Source organism: Cibotium barometz, chromosome 28 (assembly GCF_041138505.1).
Source record: "Cibotium barometz isolate CiBa-2024 chromosome 28, ASM4113850v1, whole genome shotgun sequence".
Classification (NCBI taxonomy): domain Eukaryota; kingdom Viridiplantae; phylum Streptophyta; class Polypodiopsida; order Cyatheales; family Cibotiaceae; genus Cibotium; species Cibotium barometz.
In genome coordinates this window covers 9779466-9785465 of record NC_141073.1, presented here as the reverse complement: position 1 = coordinate 9785465, position 6000 = coordinate 9779466, and the positions used below count along the sequence as shown (strand labels likewise).

The window sequence follows — 6000 nt, the reverse complement described above, 5'->3', positions numbered from 1 at the left end:
TCAATGTTTTAAAACGTATCTTCAAAAAGAAAGGGATAAAAAAATACCCTACTAAAAAAAGGGAGAAACAAATTTGGCTTTACTATGACCACCTTATATATATAAAAAATTAAGGCCCTTAAAAAAATAAAAAATAAAAAAGGCCCCTAATTAGAGAGTGAGAGAGGGTGAGAAAATTTTAAAGGGTATTTTTTTCTCTCTTTTTGAAGGGTAAATATTTTTTTCTTTTTGAAGGTTTTTTTCTTTTTAAAGTGTAAATTTTGTCTCTTCCTTTCTTTCTTTCTCCCTCTTTATTTTTTTCTCCTGCTCTTTTTGCAGGGTGAAATTTGTATCATTTTGAAGGGTTTTTTCCCTTCTTCTCTGTCTTTCTTCCTTCCTTCTCACCCTTTTTCTCTCTTTGTCCCATCTTGTCGCCTCCATGATCGGTTGTGCTTCCTGGAGCTATGCAACACCGTGTCCCATTCACAGGTATTTTGCTTTGTTTTGTATGTTTTAAGGTTTCATTTGGCGGGGAAACCCTAGGATGCCTCTCAGAAGCCAACACATGCGCTCGCTTCTGAGAGGCATCCTAGGGGTTTTTTTCTTTTTTAGTTTGCAAATTTTCGACTACAACCCAAAAGAAAAAGAAAAAGAAAAAGGGATTTGGGTTGCCCTAGAAGCCAGCGCATGTGTTGGCATTTGGGGCAGAGCCCAAAGCCCTTTTTCTTAGGTAGGTTATAGTCGTGTGTGATGGGTGTTGTTCAGACAGGTTCAATGCAAACGATGGTGTTCATCGCATATTAGAGAGAGGTGTTCACTGCATATCTAGCGACGATGTTCATTGCTAGGGCATGCAGTAGTACAACAAAAACCCCGGCACAGCACAAGGCCTTGCAACATGTAGTGCATCAAGGCGGTGCACAAGACAAGGGACTGTTGAGGCGGTTACTTCATGGGCTTTACAGATTGAGCATAGAAAACAAAGCTTTAAGGCGGAAAAGGGTTGTGCAAGGGCTGAAAGTGTGGTAGGCAAATGCAAGGAGAGGATTGCTAGCTTTTTTGAAAAGTTAAAGAAGGGCTCTTTCATTGAGTGTAAGTGAACCAATATCTTCATGACGGCATCGACACATAGGAAGGCCAAAGACGACATCCTCATACTCCATAGAGAGAGAGAGAGAGAGAGAGAGAGGAAGGATTATTGCAAAGACTAAAGGCTATGATGTGGTATGCACAAGGGGACTCATTCATGTTTTAGAACATGCCAATAGGCATCTAGCTATGGTGGAATTGTCAACATCAATAGTAGCTGGCTTAGTTATCTTTAGTCCTACTAGGGATGCATTGGCAACTACGAGTAGTTGGCTTGGTTATCTTTAGTCCTATTAGGGATGCATTGGCAATAGTAAGTAGCTAGCTTGGTTATCTTTACTCCTCATTCATGTTATATTGTAGCTCACAGTTCTCGTATGTTATGTCAAATCATGATGGGTGGGTTATTAATAATAAGTGTATTGTCTAATCAACACTACCATGTTGAGCATGAAGTACTCAAAAAGTTCACTAAATTATGATAGGTGTCAAACCTAGTGATTTTAGTTTCCTCAATTTCCTTATGTTAAAATAAGACCAGATGGTAACATCAAGAATACAAACCAAATGTGTGGTTTAGGATTACATGCATTGCTAGTGAGACATCTCAAGGCAAATTTTGTTTTCTACCCTCGTCATTAGTCTACACCTTAATAGCGAACATGTACACCAATACCATGAGGAATAGTTTCGCCACAAGTCTTTGCACTAATAGAGCACTAATGTCAGCATGTTGTTTGGGGTTATTTTGGTATATATTGCTTATGTATAGGTTGTTGCTAATTGTCTATGCAAGATTGGGTTATATGTGGTTATTAATTGTGTCTGAATTGCATAGTTTCACGTGTATGTTATGATAAAACCTATGGTCAGAAAAAAGGAGATTATCAAGTGAGATGAAAGTAAGCAGCACCCAACATTCAGTGGTTGATGAATCACCAATAGTCCCAATTTGTGAGAACATCCCTTTGTCTTCTCAAGTGTAAGAAGACGTGGTGGAACCAAGTGATGCACTAGAGTTTACACAGAGTACTACAAGGTTGTGAATGAGGCTCTTAGGATGGCACAAGTGGATGTGACTGATCTTGTGGGACTTTTTTAATTTTCACTTGTCTTTTTGAAAAAATATCCTTCTTAATTAAAAATTTTAAAAATATCTCTCCCAAAGGAAATTCGAATTTTCCTCTAGGCCAAAAAATGAAAAAATCCATGAGCCATGTGTTTCACGTCGTAAACCATTCTTGAACTTTCACGCCATGAAACAAACAATCCCCGCAAAAAATAAATCGTGAGCCACGTGTTTCATACTGTAAACCATTGTTAAACTTTCATGCCGTGAAATAGTCCTCGTAAAAATAAAAAATAAAAAAATCCGTGAGCCACGTGTTTCACGCCGTGAACTATTCTTAAACTCATGCCGTGAAATAGTCTCTGTAAAAATAAAAAATAAAAAATAAAATCCATGAGTCACGTGTTTCACGCTGTGAACCGGTTATTCTTAAACTTTCACGTCGTGAAACCGTCCTCGTAAATTAAAAAAATCTGTGAGCCATGTGTTTCACACCGTGACCTAGTCCTGAATTTTTACGCCATGAAAGTCTTTGTAAAAAAATTAATAATAATAAAATCCATGAGCCATGTATTTCATGCCGTGAACCATTCCTAAACTTCCACGTCGTGAAATAGTCCTCGCGAAAAAAATAATTAAATTTAAGTTTTTTCGTGAAATCCGTTTCATGCCATAAATTGCACCCTGATAGTTCACATTGTGAAGGGGGGTCCATCGACCAAAAAAAAAAAGAGTCTGGAAAATAGCCTTGTTTAGAGGTTCATATCTCCTAAATTGTGAACTCGATGAACGTGCTTGAGTGCTCATCAGAAAGTCGGCATCGAGCTCTTCAAAATTGGTCATGAGCGTCCGAGGGCAAAATCCATCGTTTTAGCCTTCGACTAACAATCTCAAAATTCGATAAAAAATTAGAGGTAAAAAAATGGTCCTTAAAGCATAAAAATCGCCCAAAACAATGTAAAAATGATTGTGAACCATATTCGGGCTACTTTTTGAGTGTCTAAATGACAAAATCATAAAAAACTTAGAGACAAAGTTGTAGTACTCCAAAAATACTACAACTCTCTCATACATAGTTTTTTCAAATTCCTTTTGGAACGCCTTCAAAACAGGCTGTGAAATAGGGAAAACCTTTCTGGAAAAAAAGTTTATCTTCAGACACTGATGGAAAATAGGTTTTGAGACCTCCTCTTCCATCTGGGATGCTACTAGCATGCACTTTCTCTGGAAAAATATCTCTAAGAGATCATTCGCGCGTGTAGCCGCCTAAGCTAATTAGGGCAAACAGACACTCGTTTGACCCAACGAAGAGTACACCAAACCTCCTGAGGCTAACAGGCTGTCATAAAACTTCTTTTTAATAAACAAAACGTGTGCTTGCTCATTAAGGAGCGACTTACAGCGTCAAATGGTAAGGATAGCAGGCCTATATGGATCCAGACTGAACCCAATGGTTGATGTCTTCGAGCCATTGAGGCCAATGTCCCTAATGTACCTTGTAATACCATTTTCCATGCCTAAAACAAGCATGTCATTGGGTTTTACATCCCCTGTCACATCATTTTCATCGAGATTTGGTCCCCTACCTAGCACTATCACAAGTTCTAAGCCTTTAGACATGCTAGGTACCAACCCTTCGAAACCCCTAGATTCCCACACCTTGGATATATTGACTAATCTGGGAAGGGGGGGTTTCCCAAGGACTAAGTGAGTCCCTACCCACAAGAGCACTCACTCATAGCCTCAGTGACTCTCATACAAAAATAGAGCTGTACAGATTTTCAAAATCATGGGCAAATACGATGGAACGATTGCTCCTGTTCAATTCATACAAATGTTTGAACAACAATGCGAGGTCTTTAGAAATCCCAACTGCCCCACCAAGGTACATGCATTGAACCTATGCTTAGTGGGAAAGGCTAGTCGATGGTTCATCACGTTGATGTCGGCAATCAAGACAAACTTCAGGACTTTGAAAACAACATTTATCCACAGCTTTTCAAGACAACAGTGGAGTGCAGCGAAAGAAGTCTATTCAATGAGCGGAAATAAAACAAAACCATTAGAGATTTTATCCTTGGATAAAATTCTTGGACTCACGATGTGAGCCATGGGAGAAACTAAATGATGCTCAATTGAAGAGAGGTTTCATGATGGACTTAAAGAATAATAGCTTACACAACTTGATCATTGTATCCAATCCGGAAACATTTGATCAATGTTGTAAAGAAGAAATACATTTAAATGATAACATGATGGAAGATGATCACGATACAAGATGTTTCTCAACTAAACCAAGTGCAATGGCTAAAGAAAAAATGATCTCGAAATTGTCATTCCTTGAATTCTATGCAGGCTTGCTTAAAACTTACAACCGACATCTCTAGGAGAGGATGAGCTCCTCCAAAACCAAACATCCTTAATGCCTCTTCAAGTGATGAGTGAAATGCCTTGTGTCCACTGCAATCACTATGACCATCCCAATCCCCATTGTGCGTACAAAGCGTATATTTTTCTATACTTCATATTAATTGCAAGACCTTTGGTCACGATACATCCCAATGTCCCAATTTATCTACAATTAACTCAAAACCTCCATCTCCTGTGCACCAAATAGAAACAATCCAAAGGGTAGAAACTACTCAGGAAGAAGCAGTTAAGCAAACACTTCAATGTTTCTATTGTCATGGACCACACAAGGTGGTAGATTGCACAGTTTGGAATACTTCCATGCCCACAATCATTGACACCTTGCAACCCCTATGTGAACGATGTGGCGTCACATATTCCAAGATTTTTCAAGGTGAGTTGCTTCATTGCTGCAACTTGTCTCACAAAATACAACTCTTAACATTTTAAGTGTACAAAACGGGCAATTGTCCATGGTACCCTTGTTGGCACGAGAAATAGTAAAAAAGAATGTAAAAGAAAACACTTTGAAATGGGTAAACATGCTTTAAAGCAGAAACCAAAAGAGAAAGCAAAACCTTCTAAACCTAAGAAAAACAAGGGGCAACAAACTGTCTTTTCCCTCTACACTAAAGAGAATGCGGGGGAGAGGGAGAGCTTGAGATCCTTTCAAGAAAACACACACACGCGAGAGAGAGAGCAAGACACACAAGAGAGATGGATGTCTGAAGTGTTTGAGGAAAACCTCCATTAATGAATAGAGAAACAAAAGATTGACTACCATTGCAAACTTCATTCATTCATTGCTGTTGCATAAGAGAATGCGTGTCAAATACAAGAAGATGGTAGTTATGCACATAAAGGTGAAAAGATGAGATGCGAAGGGGTATTGGTTGCCACCCTTCGAATGTATTAAATGCCTAGGATAGGTTCATATGTATATCTACGAAGTGCGTGCACATGGCTAACATTCTTCTCTTCTCTACAATCATATAACTAAAAGATAAGAGTACATTCTATAAGGAAAAGTACTCTCCTACAATATTTTGATGATGATGATGTTAATAGAGTTTCTAATTTTGATGAAGATTTCAAGGCCGAAATTGATATCATGCCAGTATAAAAAATATGTTAGAAATGCATGATAGTGTTTTCTATTTCCCTCCTTAATGAATTGCATATGAACCACCTCTTAAAAGAGGATAAGGTTTATTAAACCCTAGGTCTCTTTCTCTTTTTTTGAGGTTTGTGGATTTTCCATTTACTGCTTCGTTTTGGATAGGTGCACCAATTTCTTGCTGACAAGATCCCCACCTACTTAGTGGGACCACTCTTTGACCCTTCACAAACTCAGCCCCCTTGCCCCATCAACTACAAGATCAAGTGCTTGCAATGGCTGGACAAACAACAAGGCCTCCTTTGTGGTCTCTACATTGCATTGGGCACTGTAGCGA

The 6000-nt window shown here is 38.6% G+C and overlaps 1 long non-coding RNA gene across 2 annotated transcripts; it reads left to right on the top strand.

The window, feature by feature from the left end:
* The first annotated feature begins 272 nt into the window (after nt 1-272).
* LOC147622477 (uncharacterized) lies at nt 273-1498 on the top strand. 2 transcript variants are annotated; one of them, XR_015269573.1, is made up of 2 exons: nt 273-468; nt 749-1498. It is a non-coding gene; the product is annotated as an uncharacterized LOC147622477 (long non-coding RNA). The 2 variants fall into 2 exon arrangements; XR_015269574.1 differs by having other exon boundaries at nt 745-1498.
* The last annotated feature ends 4502 nt before the right edge of the window (nt 1499-6000 follow it).